The 22,049-nt window shown below is 37.2% G+C and overlaps 1 protein-coding gene across 2 annotated transcripts in view; it reads left to right on the plus strand.

The window, feature by feature from the left end:
* CPNE4 (copine 4) overlaps positions 1–22,049 on the plus strand; it is a 521,673-nt gene that overhangs the window by 125,410 nt on the left and 374,214 nt on the right. The window lies entirely within an intron of this gene.

The following is a 22,049-nucleotide window of genomic DNA, read 5'->3' on the forward strand; positions in this document are numbered from 1 at the left end:
GAGGGAACCAGGAGGACATGTATGAGCAAATCAGTCACATGAAATCCCTGGGCAGTAGTCTGCAGTGGGGCCAGTTCTGGTCCTGGGAGCTGGGCTGATGTACCTACTATTGAGAGTAGTTGCTCAGAACTGAGGAGTAGGAACCAAGACCAAAGGCCATATCTCCAACCAAGCCCCAAACAGGGTAGTGGTGAGGGAGATAACAGGTTAAATCATGTATTTGTAGAGAAACACATGCTCTAGGGAGTGTTGTGACTCCAAGAGAGCCATGTGGGACCCCAACAATGGTAATGGAACCCAGTGCTCAGGACAGAAGTTGTGTCTCTTTCCAAGCCTAATGTGTCAGTGGGGCTGAATTGGGATGATATATCTTGGTCTGAGTTGGTTGATGACTAAAGAAACATATATCTTGCCTATGGAGATTAGGAACAGATTCAGTAGGAAAGAGATTGGGGTGGCAGAAGTGGGAGCAAGGAGATGGGGGCCTACTTGCTCATAGTACTGCAGTTTTAACTTGCTTTGGGAGGTAGTCAAACCGCATTCTGACACCCTTCAAGACTCACGTGTAAAATATCTGCTCAGAATGTTTCCTAGCACATACTCTTTGCTGTGCTTATGCATGGCAACTCATCAGGCAGTGGTGTGAATAGAAAGGTATGACTGTGAATCATTCTCCAAAGAGCAGTGGGCTCCCAAATTGTCATGAGCTGATTTGGTGTTTTTAAAATTTTATTATAAGAAATATTTACTTATTTTTGTGCCTGCAAAACTCAAACCAGTCATGGATGCAGTGGAGAAAAGCTCCAGGAAAAACAGCGGGGATCTTTATGTCAATTGTGCCACTTTTGACCATCTGTTTCTCTGACTAATGCTCGTGTAGATTTGCCTACCTGAAGAAGGGCAGGGAGGCCTGCCTTACAGGGGTTACATCATGCAATATGTATTTTTTGGAGGAAGAACTTAAAACAATATGAGCTTACCTTTACTGAATATGTATCAAGTGCCAGGCACTCTTCTAAGTGCTTTATGTGAAATAACTAATTTAATATTTACAATAATATTATGATACATCATCTTCATTTCATAGATGAGGAAACTGAGACAAAATGATTAACTATTTGCTCCAAAGCAGTAGTCAGCTCGTTAGTGGAAAATCTAATATTTAAACCCAGATAGCTGACCTTCAGAACCTGAGATATTTATTGTTACTTTATATATAGGTCGGGTCTATGTGTGCCAAATATTGCAGGTTACACTGCAGTTGGTTTTTGTTTGTTTATTTAAACATAGAAGAATAAGGACTGGTTTTTAAGGTCTTTCTTTTTTTCTTTGCTTTTAGGTACTTGGTCTAAGTAGGCAGTGGTTTTAAAGATTTGGTCTAAGGTGAATGGGGGAATAAGAAGACGACAACAGTATAGCAGAGGAAGCAGTTCTTGTCCTTCTAAGGGAACCAAGTACTCAGTGGAATTTGGATAAGAGGTTTGAAACAAAGCACAAAAGAGCAAGCACAGACCTGTTTTGGATTTCTTGAGACCAACTCTTCAGGTCTTTCATACTCCCACCTGTTTACAAATAGCTAAAAGGTGCTTCTCTAAGGGACAGTCATCCACTCTATCGTAGAACTAAGGCTTGAAAGAACTGAAAGGCAGCAATTTCCTTGCAAGTATATATGCAATATCAGCTACTTCTCTGAAAGGGAGGTTTAATAGCTGTTGAAGTACAGATGAAGTCCAGGTGAGGAGGCAACATGGATGGGGGATGAATGACAGATGGGTAGATGGGGGGATCTTAATTTAACTTCAGACTTATCCAAGGCTTCTATTGTAAACTAAAACAGTATTCATGGGTCCTTCCTTCCTCCCTCCCTCCCTTCCCCTCCCTGCCCCCACCTAGCTACTTCCTTCCTTCCTTCCTTCTTTACTTCCTTCCTTCCTTGACAGAGTTTTGCTCTGTTGCCCTGGGTAGAGTACCATGTCATCATAACTCCGCAACCTCAAACTCTTGAACTCAAATGATCCTCTGCACTCAGTCTGCCAAGTAGCTGGGACTACAGGTGCCTATCACAATGCCTGGCTGGTTTTTCCCTTTTTAGTAGAGATGGGGTCTCACTCTTGCTTAGGCTGGTCTCAAACTCTTGAGCGCAGATGATCCACCCACCTCAGCCTCCCAGAGTACTAGGATTATAGGCATGAGCCACCATGCCTGGCCTCATTGAGTATCTTAATATATAATGTAGTTTTTCATCTAAATTTTAAAATTATTTTAAAATTATTTTATTTAACAAAACTAATGGAATAGCTGCATTATAAAAAAGTCACTCTTTGAAAATTAGAGGAACTAAATCCTGTTTATATAATTCAGCTATTATTTATATATATTTCTTTTCAATCTTTTCCTTCTGGTATACATATTTTTACATGATTCTCATCATGCTATAAAATTTCTTTTCTTACTTTATTGCCTAGTAGGATATAGTATACTTTCCCCCATATTTCCATAATATTGATAATTGTAATTTATAAAAATGCATGCTATTCCATCAAGCGGGCTTAATTAATCATTTATATATATTTTTTCACTTTGAAATTGCTTCAAAAAATACTCTATTTTAAGCAATACTGTAATGAACTTCTTCATACATAAGTCTTTTCCCTTCTCTTTGGACGAATTCCTAGAAGACATTCTGTTAAAGTGTAAGTGGTAAGAAAAATGATGGAAAGCTTTTGAGGCTTTTGCTACATACTGCCAGATTGTCTTCCCAAAGTGCCTATTACCGTGTTACCCAAAGTGTGGTCTGCACACAGCTACCAGTCCACAAACTTTATCACCCGTGTACAGTGAGATAAGAAGCTATGCCACAAAGTAAATTGATTTACTGCTTCCTTGTATCACCTTATCTAGAAAGTCTTACTCTTTATAAGCACTAATATCAGCTTAATTTCCATCATGCTTAGCCATATGGTTCATTTATATCCTTTGAAAAACTAGTCTCTGACAAATTCTATTCTCTTAACAATATACAATTAGGATATAATGCCAAGTAGCTAATAGAAATAATTTAATTCAGGTAACTAGCAACAAAGGAGTTAATACTGAGAAACTGGACAGGGCTAGGAGAAAACCCAGAGATTAGCAATAGGAAGCTGCTACCTGGCTTAGGGCTGGAGCAGTAATGTGCTGAAGGCAGCTTGTATAGTCTCCTGAGAACAGGTTGTTAAATACTCAGGAATTTCGCAAGTCAGTGTGTATTTACACCACCTGGCTCCCTTAGAGGAGAAAGGGGAAGGGAAGAAATCCCGACATTACAAACCAGGACTTCTTTCTCCGTCCTCTCCCCTCTGAGGGAGTCAGTTTGGCAAGGGGGAAGAAAGGAGAAGATAGTAGTGTCTGAACCACACAGCTGGGTCACCTAGCTGAAGAGGAATCCGTGGAAAGAGGGGCTATCCCTGGGGGATGCAGAAAAATAGAGGAGATGCAGAGAGCACTGGAAATGCTGCCTGGAAAGCAGGTGGGGATACCCTGCCATCTCTCTTCCATTGCTCTCTGATCTCCCATCAGCACCTTCCATTGAGCAAAGTTTGCTGGGAGGCAGTTGACAAGATTTCCAGAGAGAGGATATAGAATGAATTTGCAACATACGTCAATGACCAACACGGGAACCTTCTAACAACTCACAATAACCTAGAGAATTGTTCACTGAGTCACCATCAAGTGGTGCATATTTATTTATTTTTCTGTACAAGTTCAATGAGTGGTCTCTGCTTCACACTTGTAATAGAAATGAGAAGCATCTGACAGCCGATTTAAACTACTTAGCTCTGCTATTATATTTAGCAAAGGCTGGCGTACGTTAGCAGGGCACATGAGCAAGATTTATTGATGTGTGCATTTTTCTGTATCCGCCCACTGGAAAATGTCTGGATTTCCAGAGAGATTTCTATGTACAAAATTACAGAATCAAATGCAAGTCTTACATAAGAGAATGCATGCTGGCTGTGTCAGTTTCCTGTTTTCCTTATGAGGAATCTGGCAGTTGGTTAAGTGGAGAAAAAAACAACAAACCTAGAGGCTAAACTGATTTGCATAATGAAGAGATTGTTGAAGGCTGTGAGGTTGAGAGACAGAAAAGCAAGGTGAGTTTACGTTTCAGAGGGAATTTTAAAGTTTCGCAAAAGAGAGTCTCTACCTAGCTCAGCGTTTCTAACAGAATTCCCAGCAACAATGAAACTGTTCTACATTTATGCTGTCCTATAAAGCAGACACTAGTCACATGTGGCTATGGAGCGCTTGAAAGGTAGCTATTGTAACTGAAGAATCATATTTTGAATTGTTTAATTTTAATTAATTTAAATCTAAATCTAAATAGCTACTATGGTTCAAGAGCGTCTTTGGTATGCTAGAGAATTTGGCTAGGGTGGAGAAGAGAGAAAAAGTGTTTGTAAAACTGCTATGATGGGATGGGTATGGTGCTGTGTGTCTGTAGTCCCAGCTACTTGGGAGGCTGAGGCAAGAGAATTGCTTGAGCCCAGGAGCTCAAGGCCAGTATGGGCAATGAAGTAAGACCCTGTCTCTTAAAAGAGTGTTACTATGGACAATTAATTTTACTTAACTCTAAAGCTTAAACTTTTGGAGGGAGATGTAAATAGAAATTAACATTTCTTTTTTTTACTTAAGATTGCTGGACTGTACTTCTCCTAATGGAGTTCTAACACAGAAATGGTCCTGTGATACCCTGATTTACAGCTCAGGTTATTCCTGCAATAGTTCTAACTACCTTCAGTTAGGCTTCCCACATGAAGGGAGGTATTTGCTCTTTAGATCGGTTATAATTTGTTAATAACAGAAGAAAATATTTGACCTCTAAAGTGAATCATGAGAAAGTCAGACAGATTTTTAGAGTCAATAAGCCCTATAATTTGATCTTCTGTTGTTGTTAATGGTATTAAGTATCAGTGAGTATGAGTTGGTATGTCTTTGAAATTTCAGAAATCACTTGTTCTGCAATGCAGAACAGATTGTTGCTTTTTGCAGACCAACAGCGTTTGGATATAAGGACTGAGAATTCAGAGAGATGCTTTTGTTTCCTTCCAGAATATCCAAATGGGATAAGTTTTTATTGGGTGAAAACTTTCTTTAAATTTTTAGTAAAGGTCATAATTTTTACTGGTAGGAAGATAAAACTTACAACTTGGGAATACATTCCAAATTGACAGTTTTACACCTACCCTTTCAACTCCTTAGTTTAGGATCATACTCATTTTTTAAAAATCCCCTTTGCATCCGCTTCTGGCATATGATGACAATATATGGTGAGAGTTAGGTGACAATAATTTAGATTGCCTTTCATCTTCCATTGAGGAGTAAAAATAAGTCTTCCTGCCTTCTGATGGAGATGTTTCCTATTGCTGAAATTGAACATTATAGCCAATGAATACTTCTCAGAGGTTCCAAAGGTAAGGCCCCTTGCACATGCTCTGTTTTGGGGTGTGGCTGGATATTCTTCATGAAGCTGAGCCAAAGTCATGATTTGTGGCAGAGATTCTATGAGCAGCAAAATACTGTTCCTCATTTGGAAACCCCAAATTGTACCCCAGACTTCTAGGATTTACTCGATACTCCATTAATTCATTTTATCTTAATACACAATTATTGGGCCCTTTCATAGGAAGCTCTAAGTAATTCCGAGAATCACCCTTGGATCACTTCCACATGAGAACATGTTATGACAATTATGTGTATTAGTGAATTGTTGGTAATAATTGTTAGCAATAATCAGTGTGGTTATATCTAACACATCACTGATCAGTAGACTCTAATATAAGGTTATAGTTATATATATAGCTTGTAATAATATATTCACATACCACTGTAGATTCACAAAGTCCATCTCCTTATGTCATTTGTTGCTGATAATAGCCCTATGATAAAGCAACACAGATTTTTAGCCCCAGCATCTATTGATACCATAAAAAAGATGTGTCTTGTGTTCTCACAGCTCTCATTATCTAGTAGTACTCACTCCACCTTAGAGACAGAAGTCTGGAGTCTTAAATGATCATGTGACCTTGAGAAAGAGGGCTCAAAGTAAGGACTTGACTTATATCAATTCCTTTCCCTAAATATACAGTGAGTACACTGTCTCGAGGGCACCTTAGCTATCTTTACGTGGGGTAGTGATAAAAATTAATCACTCTTCCATCCCTCTACTATTCTTCATTTTCTCTTTTCCCTCCCCACCCACCTACCTAGAAGTAGGTGGTGGTCCTTGTTAGCAGCATAGAAGGGGAAATGTGTGCCCATGATGATGCCCAGAGAAGTGAGTTGTAAACTTTCTCAGCAATTTTTTTCTTGGCTACAGTGTTCGTGGAAGAGCTCTATGAAACAAGTCTCTTCCATGATGGGATAGTAGTGGGCCATCACCCATTTATGTATTGAGCCATGAGAATAAAGCTCAAAATACTGGCTTCACCTGTACTTCAGATAACTCAATTTTTCATTGCTCCCAAACCTAGAACTTTTATGAAAATGGACAGAAAATATGAACATGTAGGTGATAAAGTAGCCATCAAAATATGTTGATACCAGTTATGTATTTGTCATTTTACACATATTCTGTCCTCACAACTATTCTGCAATATGAGCTTTACTAACCAGAAAAGGAAACTAAGGCATAGGCAGAATTAGTAAATTTCCCGGGGTCCTGCAAAAAGTAAACCAGGAATCTAATTGATTCCAATTGTTGCAATCTTGAAGTTGGTGGCCTTGCTGTAGCCTGCAGACATATTTTGTCTGATCTTCACAGTGTTCTAATAAGTTTTGTAATGGTTGCCAAAACTTAAACGGTGAGGTTTTTCACAAAACCCTAGATTTTTGGTTTCTTTTGAGTAATCCTATGGCAACAATTAGCTGATGTTAATTAGCAGTTTCCTTCCTTAACGGAATATGAGGTTTGTCCTGGTGCTTCTTGCTAGTCAGCCTGATTTACTCATTTGCCTACCTAAGTGGGCCCAGAGGCATTTGAGTTTAGACTCCAGTTCTGCACCCCCTTCGCTAGGTCTCTGAAACACAGTTAACCTCTCAGTTGTGGACACAGAAGAGAGCTAAAAAATGAAAATTAAGTCAATTAAAATATTCCTTCTAGATATCACAGACAAGCTCTTTTCTCAAAAGATTTTCTGTTCACACTCTGTTGACTTGCAACGTTTCAGTGGCTAACACCTAGCATGACGGATGATAAAGAAACAACAGTTTTCTTCAGTTGTTCACGAAGTTTCCCACTGTGGATTCACATCAAACTCCCAGTTGAGAAAACTTAGATGTTGCTTTCCACCTCCCCCTTAACACATCCTTAATAAGAATAGTTTCTTTTCTTTAAGAAAAAAGGAAAAAGAAGTTGATTTTGGTGATATTAGAAATCTTACCCTGAGCATTAAATAGAAAAAAGAAATATCAGAGCCAGAAAATATTTCCTTCCTATTGCCTAATGCGTATCTCTGAGACCAGAGGCTGGTGATCCCAAGATGTTCAATCTGTAAATGATACACGGGGATGTAAAGAAAGATTACTGGGTTGCATAATACATGACTGATTGGCTTCTTTGTAATTAAGATCTCAAAATTGTCAACATCATAATGTCTGAAAGCAGAATCACACGAGATGGAAAGTTTGGGCTACAAATGAGAAAAATGTATTCGAACTGAAATGTGTGTCTGCTCTTAATTATCTTGTATGCCTTGAAGATAATTCATCAACTGGAGAAATAACATCTGGCCTCTTGTCAGGAGGAAAGCACCATGACATTGCCTTGCTGCCTCCTCAGCAAGCTACGTTCTGGACACTCAGAGCATTGGTCACCAAGAGTTTGTTTGGTGTATCTTGAATAATGTCATTTGAATTCCATGCTGGTCATATGAGTGATGGAATTACAAATTGGGGAAAAAAATTGAGGGGGCTTCTACAATTAGAAGCCCACTGCCTCTAGCTTGAACTAGCTTCAACATCTCAAAGGAGATATTTTATTTTTTATTTATTTATTTTTTAAAAATCATAGCTGTGTACATTAGTGCAATTGCCTGTACCCATTCTAAGATGCACCATAGATGTGGCCCCACCCATTACCCTCCCTCCACCAAAACCTCCCCCCTCCCTTCCCCTTCCTTGGCCCTTTCCCCATAGTCTTGTGCTATAGTTGGGTTATAGTCTTCATGTGAAAGCTATAATTTAGCTTCATAGTAGGGCTGAGTACATTGGATACTTTTTCTTCCATTCCTGAGATACTTTGCTAAGAAGAATATGTTCCAGCTCCATCCATGTAAACATGAAAGAGGTAAAGTCTCCATCTTTCTTTAAGGCTGTATAGTATTCCATGGTATACATGTACCACAATTTGCTAGTCCATTCGTGGGTCGATGGGCACTTGGGCTTCTTCCATGACTTAGCAATTATGAATTGGGCTGCAATAAACATTCTGGTACAGATGTCTTTGTTATATTGTGACTTTTGGTCTTCTGGGTATAGACCTAGTAAAGGAATTATAGGATCGAATGGCAGGTCTATTTTTAGGTCTCTAAGTATTCTTCAAACATCCTTCCAGAGGAACTTATTAGTGTGCATGCATTCCCACCAGCAGTGTAGAAGTGTGCCCTTTCCTCCACATCCATGCCAACATTTCTGGTTTTGGGATTTTGTTATGTGGGCTACTCTTACTGGGGTTAGGTGATATCTCAGAGTAGTTTTGATTTGCATTTCTCTGATGATTAAGGATGATAATTTTTTTTCATGTGTTTGTACATCGTGCATCTGTCTTCTTTAGAGAAGTTTTTCTTTAAGTCCCTTGCCCACCCTGAGATGGGGTCACGTGTTCTTTTCTTGCTAATACGTTTGAGTTCTCTGTGGATTCTGGTTATTAGACCTTTACAGAGGTATAACCTGTAAATATTTTCTCCCATTCTGAGGGCTGTCTGGTTGCTTTACTCACTATGTTCTTGGCTGTGCAGAAGCTTTTTAGTTTGATCAAGTCCCAGTAGTGTATTTTTGATACTGCTTCAATTGCCTGGGGAGTCCTCAAAGGAGGTATTTTTGATGCCTTTCCTGGATATCATTTTTCATGCTTAACTAGACTGTTATTGAGAATCATCTCCTCAAGAAAAAATTCTACTTTCTTTGTAATTTCAATCTATTTTATCTTTTTTATTAATGCTAATGGAGGTTTATTTATAATTCCTTAAATAATATGTTGTTGATAGAACTTATATAGTATATCAGGTACTTTCTGGAGTACTTTCTATATATTATCATATTTAATTATCAAAATAACCCTACAAATTGGGTGCCATATATATTTCATTTTTTCTATCTTTAGTGAAGTATAATTAATAAATAAAAAAACACGTAGTATATAGGCAGAGATGAATTAGGTAACTTGGTCAAGGGTCATAGAAGCAGTAAGTGAAAGAGCTCTGACAAATTGAACGCAGATTCTTTGACTCCAAAAACTGCTCCCACATCCTTCACTGTTCTCTGAGAATCATGGGCACTATTCACTGAGTGTTTGCTATATGCCATGTGCTAAGTCTTTATGTGCATATTCAGTGGTAGAAGCTAGCACCTGTGATTACAAGGAGGAAAACTGATGCTCACATAGGACAAGTACACAACCGCTGGTCTCAAGACTAGTGAGAAGTGGTGTTAGGTTGTGAACTCAGATCTTTGTGTCTCCAGCACCACTGTTGTCTCCATGACATTGTACTTGTCTCATCCTATTCTCTCTGAAGGTAGAGCAGCCCAACATAATAGCAGTTGAATCTAAAATTAACATGTTTTACTCTCCTTTAGTTTTAAGCATTCAAATTGTTCTTTTTACCATTGTCTTTGTCTAAAGTCATGAATTAAATGTTGATTTAGAATAGGTGGTGTTAGTATTCATGCCCCTTAGGAATCTGCCCTCTTTGGTATTGAGCATTTGCTTCTACTGAGCTTGTCTTTAGACCAACTCTTAATCTTTCTCCAAATTAAACATTCATTTTCTTGGTCCTGAATTTTAGAATGGGGATTCCTGAACATTTTGTAGAGGAAGTGGTTTTTAATTTTTAAGATAAGGAGGTGAAGGTCACAGTGCTTTGGTGAAGGTCCCTAATCTTGGGGTAATAAAAAAAGATAAAGCATCCATGGCTCTTAAAATGTGACTCCAGGAGGTATGAAGTATAATAAAAGCTTTTGTCAAGGTAGAGGACAGTGGAGCAGTGACATCAGGGACCTGTATTCTTCATTTCTATTAATATTTTCTAAAACTCCATTAACAATAGTACTGTGGTTTGTGATTAATTAAAATGCAGATACTTGTGCAATTAATTTTTTTCACTCTGCATATATACATTTCCCCCCTATTAGAGTTCAGAGCTTAGGCTACAGAGCCGCAATGCCTAGGTTTAAGTCCTGGCTCGGCCATTATTAGCTGCATGAATTAGCAAGTTACCCAAACCTTTCTGTGCCTATTGGTTTTCTCATCTGTGAAATGGGTATCATTATGGTACAGGCTTCCTTAGGGTCATTGTAAGGATTAAATGAGTCAGTCCTTATAGAGTGCTTAGAAGAGTGCCTGGTACAGAGTGAGGACTCAGTATTTGCTAATATTATTGAAGATATTATTGTTCATATATCATTTTTTTGAGCATATGCTTCCTAAAGATATGCTATTCAGTTCCTAACTTTTCTGAAGACTAGAGCAATTAAAAGAGTCCCATGGCTAGAGGCAGAGCAGTAGAGGTGGATCTGGAAGTCACTGGGGATTATAGGATGCTTAAGCTGTGACCACTTTATTGATTATTATTCTCAATGTCTGACAGTGCCTGGCACAGTAGATGCTTGCAGTTGAGTGCTTAGATGAATTTCACTTCCCTGGTCCATTTCTCCATATTTACTTGGATTTTTGAGGACCATCTTATTGTCATCTGGAAGAATAAGAGCTTAACTCATTGGAACTCAACTATGCACCATCAGGCTAATCCCTTTCACAAGGTAGTAGGATTAGCAGTGCCTAAGGCAAGAAGTTTGATCTAAAGGAGTTTTGCTTATGTGTTTGTGTATAAATTGTGAAGGGAGCAGTTTTAACTATGTTTACTGGGGTTATAACAGGATGCGTGAAGGACAACATTTCCTGCTACTCAGGCATGAGGACTATGGAGTGGTTCCTAACTCGTTCTATTAGCCTTCATTTTACTTTATTACATCTTTTTTATTTTAAACTTCTTTATGCTTCCTTTCTTTCCCCATCTTTCTCTCTGGGTAGGGCAGAGAGAGTGTTGAGCTGTAGTCAGAACTGGAGATCTGTCTCTTCTCTATTCCATCCTAGGCTCTAAATTTATTTATTTTTATTATTATTTTTGTTGTTGTGATAGGCTCTAAATTTATCCTCCTCAGGTCTCTCACTAAATGGAAAACGGAATGAGTTATTTACTGAAAATCTAGCTTACTTTACCCTGGTTTTTACCTGTCTACTTCAAAAACATCTGAATATAAATAGGGTAACACTGTTTTATTATTTTACTTTATTTTATTGGTCTCTCAGAGATTAGATAAGTGTTTTTTAGCCATTGAAATTCCTAGAATGAGGATTGAAGTTTTTTTATATGTATTTGAACCTTAGGACACAATATTTAGCTTTCTCATTCTGTTTGCTTGAATTTCTGAATAGTGTTCTGGAGGACTGGTTACTTCAGATGTACTGAAAATGCTTTTTGAAATAATATATATATTTTTAACTTTGTCAACTTAAGTGAGATAATCTGCATTTAAAATGCATCCATTTCAGATAGTTTGATGAGGTTTTTTTTTTTGTTTTTCTCCAAGTGCATTGTAGCTTAATTTGTTAAATTTTCATATCTAGTTTGGTAAAAAAAAAAAAAGCAAATTAAATAAAATTAGGATTGGGGCAAAAAATTAATGTAAAAGTTTTTGTAGAATTGTTCTCTTAAAATATTTTAAGTAATTTTTTAATTGTCACATTGTGATTGTATATATTTATGGGGTATGATGTGGTGTTTTGACATATATCTATGTTGAATAATATAGTTATCCAGTCAGGGTTGTTAGTGCATTTATCACCACATGCATTTATCATTTTTTTGTGGTGATAACTTTCAAAAGCCTCTCTTCTAGCTATTTTGTAATATACAATATTTTACTATTAACCACAGTCACCCTATTGTGCAATAGAACAACAGAATTCTTTCCTCCTATGGCTCCGTAACTCTGTACCCATTAACGAGCCCTTCTCCATCTCCATCCACCCCTCCTATCACAAGTCTCTGTTAATCACTGCTCTATTCTCACTTTCTATATCACCTTTTTTTTCTAGATTCTACATATGAGTAAGATCACGTAGTGTTTGTCTTTCTGTGTCTGGCTTATGTCACTTAATATTAGTCCTTCAGGTTCACTCATGTTGCAAGTAATAAGATTTCATTGCTTTTCATGGCTGAATAGTATTCCACTGTATGGATATACCCACCATTCATCCGTTGTTGGATGCTTAAATGACTTCATATTCTGGCTATGTGAATAGTGCTGCAATACATGTAGAAGTGAACTTACCTCTTCAACATATTTTGTTTTCTTTGGATAAATACTCAGCTAGTGGGATTTTTTAATCATATGACTTAAAAGTTAAATTATATGATAGTTCTATTTTTAATATTTTGAGGACTTTTTTTGGGGGGGGGGGCTTTAAGCGGTTCTGTTCCCTCAGCCTCCCAAGTAGCTGGGACTACAGGTGCCTGCCACAATGCCCGGCTATTTTTTTGTTGTAGTTGTCATTGTTGTTTGGCAGGCCTGGGCAGGCCTGAGCTACAGCTCCAGTGTATGTGGTTGGCACCCTAGCCACTGAGCTACAAGGTGCCGAGCCACACATTAGGATACATTTCTAGAATTAGAATTACTGGATAAGAAAGTATACACATTTCAAAAGCTTGAAACATACTGTCAAATTAAGATTTGACCTTTATTAACTTTGATTTCTTTTCTTTTTTTTTTTTTAATTGTTGGGGATTCATTGAGAGTACAATAAACCAGATTACACTGATTGCATTTGTTAGGCAAAGTCCCTCTTGCAATCGTGTCTTGCCCCCAAAAGGTGTGGCACACCCACCTCCCTCCCTCCTTCCCTACTGTTTTCCATGACTGTTTTAGTTTACAATCCGAACAGTATATTAGTGTTCTGTTTTTCCACTTCCTTACCAGCATTCATTTTTGTCTTGTTTATAATAGGTATTTGAACTAGAATGAGATGGTATCTTATTGTGGTTTTGATTTGCATTTCACTGATGATTAATGATGTTGAGTATTTTGTCATGTACCTATCGGCCATATGTGTGTTCTCCTTTAAGAAATGTCTACTAAAATCTTTGCCCATTTTTAATCAGGTTATTTGAGATTTTGCTGTTGAGCTATTTAATTTTCTTATATATTTTGGATATTAAATCCTGGTCAGATAATATAGTTTGCAAATAGTTTTTCTCATTCTGAAAGTTGTCCATTCATTCTTTTCCTTTTTTGTTTTTTGGACACTCTGTTGCCCTAGCTAGAGTGCAGTGGCACTATCATAGCTTACTGCCTGAGCTCATGGGTTCGAGATCAGCCTGAGCCAGAGCAAGACCCCGTCTCTAAAAATAGCTGGGCATTGTGGCAGGTGCCTGTAGTCCCAGATACTTGGGAGGCTGAGGCAAGAGAATCACTTGAGTTCAAGAGATTGTGGTTTCTGTGAGCTATGACTCCATGGCACTCTACCAGGGGCAACAAAGTGAGACTCTGTCTTAAAAAGTTGAAAAATAGCTCACTGCAATCTCAAAGTCCTGGGCTTAAGTGATTCTCCTGCCTCAAACCACAGGTGCTCACCAGGACACCCAGATAGTTTTTCTTTTTTTTTTTTTTGTAGAGACAGGGCTTTGCTCTTGCTCAGGCTGCTCTTGAACTTCTGACCTCGAGTGATTCTCCTGCCTCTTAGAGTGCTAGGATTGCAGGCCACCATGCCATGCCTAGGAGTCTCTTCACTCTTAAAAATTTCTTTTGTTGTGTAAAACTTTTTAGTTTGATATAGTCCCATTTGTCTATTTTTGCTTTTATTGTCTATACTTTTGAGGTCAATTTTGTGAGATAGTTTGAGAACAATTGGTATTATTTCTTCCTTAAACGTTTGGTAGATTCGGCAGTAAAACATCAGCTCCTAGGCTTTTCTTTGGCAGATGTCTTTATATTACTGAGCCAATTTCCTCACTCATTATTTGTCCATTCAGATTTTCTCTTTCTCATAATTTAATCTTGGTAGATTGCATGTGTCCAGGAACTTATCCATTTCTTCTATATTATCAAATTTGTTGGATATGGTTGTTCATAAAGCTCTTTTATGATACTTTGTATTTCTGTGGTATCAGTCATAATGTCTTTTTCATCTCCGATTTTAATTTATTTGAGTCTTCTCTCTGACTTTCTTAGTCTACCTAATAGTGTGTCAATTTTGTTTATCTTTTCAGTAAAACCAATTTTTCATTTCCTGAATCTTTTGGAATTTCTATTTTTAGTCTTTATGTTTATTTCTTCCCTGAGCTTTATTATTTGCTTCCTTCTACTAGTTTGGTTTAGTTTGTTTATCAAGTTTCTTGAGGTGCATTGTTAGGTTGCTTATTAGAAATATTTCTTATTTTTTAATGATGGTGTTTGTTGCTATAAACCTCCCTCTCAGACCTGCTTTTTCTATGTTCTATGCAGGTAGGTTTTGGTATAATGTGTTTACATTCTTGTTTGTCCCAAGAAAAAGAAATTTTTTAGAGAGGGTGGTCCCATTATGTTGCCCAGGCTGAACTTGAACTCCTGTGCTCAAAGTATTTTCCTGCCTCAGTCTCTTGAGTAGCTGGGACTATAAGTGCATATCACTGTGCTTGGTTTCTCTCCAGGGAATTTTTAATTTCCCTTTTAATTTATTCATTGATACATTAGTTGCGCAGGAGTATTTCCATGTATATTTTAAAGTTTCTGCAATTTTTCTTGTTATTAATTTCTAGTTTTATACCATGGTGGTCAGAAAAGAAACTTGATATGATCTTTATCTTTTTTAATTTGTTAAGATTTATTTTGTGGTTAACATGTAATCTACCCTGGAGAATGTTTTATGTGCAGTAGAGAAGAATGTGTGTTCTGCAACTGTTGACTAGAATGTTTCATTAATGTCTGTTAGGTGCATTTGATCTATGAATGCAGTTTAATTCCAATGTTTCTTTGTTGATATTTTTGTCTAGATGATCTGTCCGTTGTTGAAAGGGGGATGTTGAAATCCCCTGCTATTACTGAGCTGCAGTTTTTCTCTTTTTAGGTCTAATAATATTTGCTTTATATATCTGGATGCTGTGGGATTGGGTGGATGTATGTAGTATTTACAATTGTTATATCCTCTTGTCGAATTGATTTTGTCATTTTATAATCACCTTCTTTGTCTCTTTTTATGGCTTGTGACTTACAGTCTATTTTATCTGATATAAATATAGCTATTTGTGCTCACTTAGGTTTTCTATTTGCACAGAATTTCTTTTTCCATCCCTGCATTTTCATTCTGCCTTTAAGGGTAAGGTGAGTCTTCGAGGCTCTTGTAGGCTGCATATAGTTGGGGTCTTTTCTTTTTTATCCTTTCAGCCATTCTGGATCTTCTAATTGGAGACTTTAATTCTCTTACATTCATTGTTATTATTGGTAGATGAGAACTTACTCCTACCCTTTAATTAATTTTTTCTGGTTGTTTTATAGATTCTTTTTTTTTTTTCATTTCTTTTTCTCCTATTGTTTACCTCTGTGGTTTAGTGGTTTTCTGTGGTGCTACCCTGTTTCACCGAAAATAAGACATCCCCCGAAAATAAGACCTACTTACAGGAAAGATAAGACGTCCCCTGAAAATAAGACCTAGCTCATCTTATTGGGAGCACACCTTAAAATAAGACACTGTCTTATTTTCGGGGAAACAGGGTAAGCTTTGTTTCTTTTTTCTTTCTCATTTGTGCATTTGCTGTAATTTCTTTCTGTGTTGATGCCACAGGGTTAATGTAAAAAGTCTGGGTGGTGCCTGTGGCTCAAAGGAGTAGGGCACTGGCCCATTTGCCAGACGTGGCAGGTTCAAAACCAGCCCCAGCCAAAAACTGCAAAAAAAAAAAAAAAGTCTTATAGCTATAATAGACTATATTAAGTTGATAGCAACTTAAGTTTGATGACATCAAAATACTCCAGATCTTTTCCCTCCCCCACAATTAATATTTTGTTTGCCTTAATTTATTTCTTTATCTATAATGTGTTTCTTAGCTACTAATTGTATCTGTGTTGTGTTTGACTATTTTGACTATAAACTTTCATATTAGAGAATTAAGGGATTTACATAGCACCAGTACATCACAGGAGTTTTCTGGGTTTAATTTATTAATTTACTTCTACTGGTAAGTTTTATTTTTCTAAGGGTTTTCCTGATAGTAATTATCATCCTTTTGTTTCCAGTTGTAGCACTCCCTTAAGCATTTCTTTTTTTTCTTTCTTTTATTTTTTTTTATTAAATCATAGCTGTGTACATTAATGCGATCATGGGGCACCATACACTGGTCTCATAGACCATTTGACACATTTTCATCACACTGGTTAACATAGCCTTCCTGGCATTTTCTTAGTTATTGTGTTAAGACATTTATATTCTACATTTACTAAGTTTCACATGTATGATGCACATGTAAGATTCACATGTAAGATGCACCGCAGGTGTAATCCCACCAATCTCCCTCCCTCCGCCCATCCTATCCCCTCCCTCCCCTCCTTCTCACCCTTCCCCCTATTCTTAGGTTATAACTGGGTTATAGCTTTCATAAGAAAGCCATAAATTAGTTTCATAGTAGGGCTGAGTACATTGGATACTTTTTCTTCCATTCTTGAGATAGTTTACTAAGAAGAATATCTTCCAGCTCCATCCATGTAAACATGAAAGAGGTAAAGTCTCCATCTTTCTTTAAGGCTGCATAATATTCCATGGTGTACATATACCACAATTTATTAATCCATTCGTGGATCGATGGACACTTGGGCTTTTTCTGTAACTTAGCAATTATGAATTGGGCTGCAATAAACATTCTGGTACAAATATCTTTGTTATAATGTGATTTTTGGTCTTCTGGGTATATACCTAGTAGAGGAATTATAGGAATGAATGGCAGATCTATTTTTAGATGTCTAAGCGTTCTCCAAATATCTTTCCAAAAGGAATGTATTAATTTGCATTCCCACCAGCAGTGTAGAAGTGTCCCCTTTTCTCCACATCCACGCCAACATCTCTGGTCTTGGGATTTTGTGATAATGGGCTAATCTTACTGGAGTTAGATGATATCTTAAAGTAGTTTTGATTTGCATTTCTCTGATGATTAAAGATGATGAGCATTTTTTCATATGCCTGTAGGCCGTGCACCTGTCTTCTTCAGAGAAGTTTCTCTTCAAGTTCCTTGCCAAGCCTGTGATGGGATCACTTGTTCTTTTCTTGCTTATACGTTTGTGTTCTCTGTGGATTCTGGTTATTAAACCTTTGTCGGAGAGATAACTTGCAAATATCTTCTCCCATTCTGAGGGCTGTCTGCTTGCTTTACTTACTGTGTTCTTGGCTGTGCAGAAGCTTTTTAGTTTGATCAGGTCCCAGTAGTGTATTTTTGAAGCTGCTTCAATTGTCCAGGGGGTCCTCCTCATAAAATACTGGCCCAGACCAATTTTTTAAAGAGTTTGTCCTGCACTCTCTTCTAGTATTTTTAAAGTTTCATGTCTTAAGTTTAAATCTTTTATCCAGTGAGAGTCTATCTTAGTTAACGGTGAAAGGTGTGGGTTCAGTTTCAGTCTTCTACAGGTTGCCAGCCAGTTCACCCAGCACCATTTGTTAAATAGGGAATCTTTTCCCCACTGAATGTTTTTAATTGGCTTGTCAAAGATCAAATAATGGTAAGTAGCTGGGTTCATCTCTTGGTTCTATATTCTGTTCCAGATATCTACTTCTCTGTTTTTGTGCCAGTACCATTCTGTTTTGATCACTATTGATTTAAAGTATAGTCTGAGGTCTGGTAGCATGATTCCTCCTACTTTGTTTCCATTGCTGAGTAATGTTTTGGCTATTCGAGGTTTTTTCTGATTCCATATAAAGCGAAGTATTATTTTTTCAAGATCTTTAAAGTATGACAGTGGAGCTTTAATAGGGATTGCATTAAAATTGTATATTGCTTTGGGTTTTATGGACATTATAAAAATGTCATGAGCATGGTATGTTTTTCCATTTGTTAATATTTTCAGCTATGTCTTTTCTTAGAGATTCCTAGTTCCCTTTATAGAGATCTTTCATGTCCTTTGTTAGATAAACTCCCAAATATTTAATCTTATTTGCCACTACTGTGAATGGGATAGAGTCCTTAACTGTTATTTCAACTTGACTATTGTTGGTATATATACAGGCTACTGATTTATGAATGTTGATTTTGTACCCGAGATGCTGCTGTATTCCTTGATCACTTCTAAGAGTTTTATAGTAGAATCCCTGGTGTTTTCCAGATATACAATCATATCATCTGCAAAGAGCAAAGTTTGATCTCTTCTGACCCTATATGGATAACCCTGATCACCTTTTCCTCCCTAATTGCGGTGGCTAAAACTTCCATTACAATGTTAAAGAGCAGTGGAGACAATGGGGAGGCTTGTCTGGTTCCTGATCTGAGTGGAAATGATTTCAATTTAACTGCATTCAATACGATATTGGCTGTGGGTTTGCTGTAGATGGCCTCTATCTGTTTAAGAAATGTCCCTTCTATACCAATTTTCTTAAGTGTTCTGATCATGCAGGGATGCTGGATATTATCAAGAGCTTTTTCTGCATCAATTGAGAGAATCATATGGTCTTTATTTTTTAATTTGTGTATGTGCTGAATTATACTTATAGATTTACGTATATTAAACCAGTCTTGAGACCCTGGGATAAAACCAACTTGGTCATGATGTATAACTTGTTTGATATGTTGCTGGATTCTGTTTGTTAGGATCTTGTTGAATATTTTTCCATCTATATTTATTAGTGATATTGTTCTATATTTTCTTTTCTTGTTGGGTCTTTTCTTGGTTTGAGGATCAGGGTGATGTTTGCTTATAGAACGTGTTGGTTAGTCTTCCTTCTTTTTCTACATTTTGGAACAGGTTGAGTAATATAGGTACTAGTTCCTCTTTAAAGGTTTGGTAGAATTCTGACGTGAAACCATCTGGTCCCGGGCTTTTCTTTTTAGGGAGGTTTTGTATAGTTGATGCTATTTCTGAACTTGATATGGGTCTGTTCAACATTTCCACTTGATTCTGGTTAAGTCTTGGAAGGTGGCGTCCTTTCAAGTATCGGTCTATTTCCTTCAGATTTTCATATTTCTGAGAATAAAGTTTTTTTGTAATATTCATTAAGCATTTTTTGGATTTCTGAGGAATCTGTCGTTATTTCATCTTTGTCCTTTCTGATTGATGAGATTAGAGCCTTTACTCTTTTTTTCCTGGTTAGGTTAGCCAAAGGCTTATCTATTTTATTGACCTTTTCAAAAAACCAACTTTTTGATTTATTGATCTGTTGTATAATTCTTTTTTTTTCAATTTCATTTAATTCTGCTCTAATTTTGGTTATTTCTTTTCTTCTACTGGTTTTGGGGTTGGAATGTTCTTCCTTTTCCAGTTGCGTGAGATGTCCCATTAAGTTGTTAACTTCCTCTCTTTCCATTCTCTTGAGGATGGCTTGTAGTGCTATAAATTTCCCTCTTAGGACTGCCTTTGTAGTATCCCAGAGGTTCTGATAATTTGTGTCTTCATTTTCGTTTTGTTCCAAAAATTTGGCAATTTCCTTTTTAATCTCATCTCTGACCCAGCTATCATTCAGCATAAGGTTATTTAACTTCCTTGTTTTTGTATGAGTATGCAGATTCCTGTTGTTACTGAGTTCAACTTTTATTCCATGGTGGTCTGAGAAGATGCAAGGAATAATTTCTATACCTTTAAATTTACTGAGGTTAGACTTGTGACCTAAGATATGATCGATTTTGGAGTATGTTCCATGGGCTGATGAGAAGTATGTGTAATCAGTTTTGTTGGGATGAAATGTTCTGTAAAGTTCTGGTAAATCCAAATGTTGGATGGTTAGGTTTAAATCTAAAATTTTTTTGCTCAGCTTCTTATTGGAGGATCAATCCAACACTGCCATGGAGTGTTGAAATTTCCGACTATTATGGAGCTGGAGGAAATCAAGTTGCTCATGTCTGTTAGAGTTTCTCTTATAAATTGAGGTGCATTCTGGTTGGGTACATAAATATTAGTACTTGAAATCTCATCATATTGAGTATTTCCCTTCACAAATATGAAGTGACCATTCTTATCCTTCCTTACTTTTGTTGGTTTAAAGCCTATTGTGTCTGCAAATAGAATTGCAACACCTGCTTTTTTCTGATTACCATTTGCCTGAAATATGGACGACCATACTTTCACCCTGAGGCTATATTTATCTTTTAAGGTAAGATGTGACTCTTGTATGCAGCATATATCAGGCCTGATTTTTTGTATCCAGTCAGCTAACCTGTGCGGCTTTAGAGGACTGTTTGAGCTGTTCACATTAATGGAGAATATTGATAAGTCTGGTAAAATTTTGGGTATTGAGTTTTTCGAAAGTCCAGTGGACATTTTTAATCCTTTCGCCACTGTAGAAGTTGGAGTTTGATCAAAAGTTTCTGAGTGAATTTACTTTTGTGGTAGAGGATTGGGCTGGTCATTATGGAAGATAGGTCTGAGAATATCCTGAAGAGGTGGTTTGATAATGGCAAATTTCTTCAGCATATGAATGTCATTAAAGTATTTAATTTCTCCATCATAAATGAAACTCAGTTTAGCTGGATACGGGATCCAGGGTTCAAAGTTATTTTGCTTTAGGAGATTAAAAGTCGATGACCACCCTCTTCTGGCTTGAAAAGTTTCACCAGAGAGATTTGTAGTCATTCTAATATTCTTCCCTTTGTGGGTAATGGATTTCTTACTTCTGGCTGCTTTCAGAATTATCTCCTTCATATTAACTTTAGTGAAGTTAATTATGATATGCCTGGGAGATGTCTCATTCAGATTGAGTCCTGCTGGGGTTCTGAAATTCTCTGCTATCTGAATTTCAGTATCTCTTGGCATTTTTGGAAAATTCTCTTTTATAATTTCATGGAGAAGGGCCTCTGTGCCTTGCGATGCCACTTCTTCAGTTTCAGGGATTCCAATGAGGCAGATATTAGCCTTCTTCGTATTATCCCAGAGCTCTCTGAGAGAATGATCCATTTTTACTCTCCATTTCTGTTCCTCTTTGAGAGTTTGGGAGCGTTCAAAGGCTTTGTCTTCAATGTCAGAAATCCTTTCTTCTGCTTGCTCCACTCTGTTACTGAGGAATTCTACTGTATTTTTCATATCTTTGAGGGCTGCAAATTCTTGCTTCAGTGCGTCAAAATTTTGGTGGTTTTTGTCTTTAAATTCGTTAAATACTTGAGACAACTTTTGAATTTCTCCTCGGATTTCTAATTCCGACTTTTGAATTGCTCCTCGAATTTCTATTTCCAAATTTTTCTCCATTCTATTAATCTTGTTTGCAATCCAAATTCTGAATTTGATTTCTGACATCTCGGCCAGCTGTTTATGAATGGGATCTTCAGTTACATATGCCATATATTTCCTTGGGGGGAGTTGATCTATTCTGGTTATTCGTGTTACCAGAGTTTTTCCTCTCATTCTGCCTCATGATTATTTTACACCATTTGATTTTTCCCCTAGAACTTTGTGGGAGACCGGTACAGTGCTATGGCCTGAGAAACTGGGGACCTGTTTGGTGTGGTGGGGCTAAGTGGTTTTGTCTTGTTTTCAGCTTGTCTCTGTCCGACCCTAGTGGAACAGTTACTCTGGGTTAAAGTCTCATATGTGGAGAAATACCAGCAATTAAGTCACCCCGCCCCTCCCACAGGCAA

This window comes from Nycticebus coucang, chromosome 8, assembly GCF_027406575.1.
Source record: "Nycticebus coucang isolate mNycCou1 chromosome 8, mNycCou1.pri, whole genome shotgun sequence".
NCBI lineage: Eukaryota > Metazoa > Chordata > Mammalia > Primates > Lorisidae > Nycticebus > Nycticebus coucang.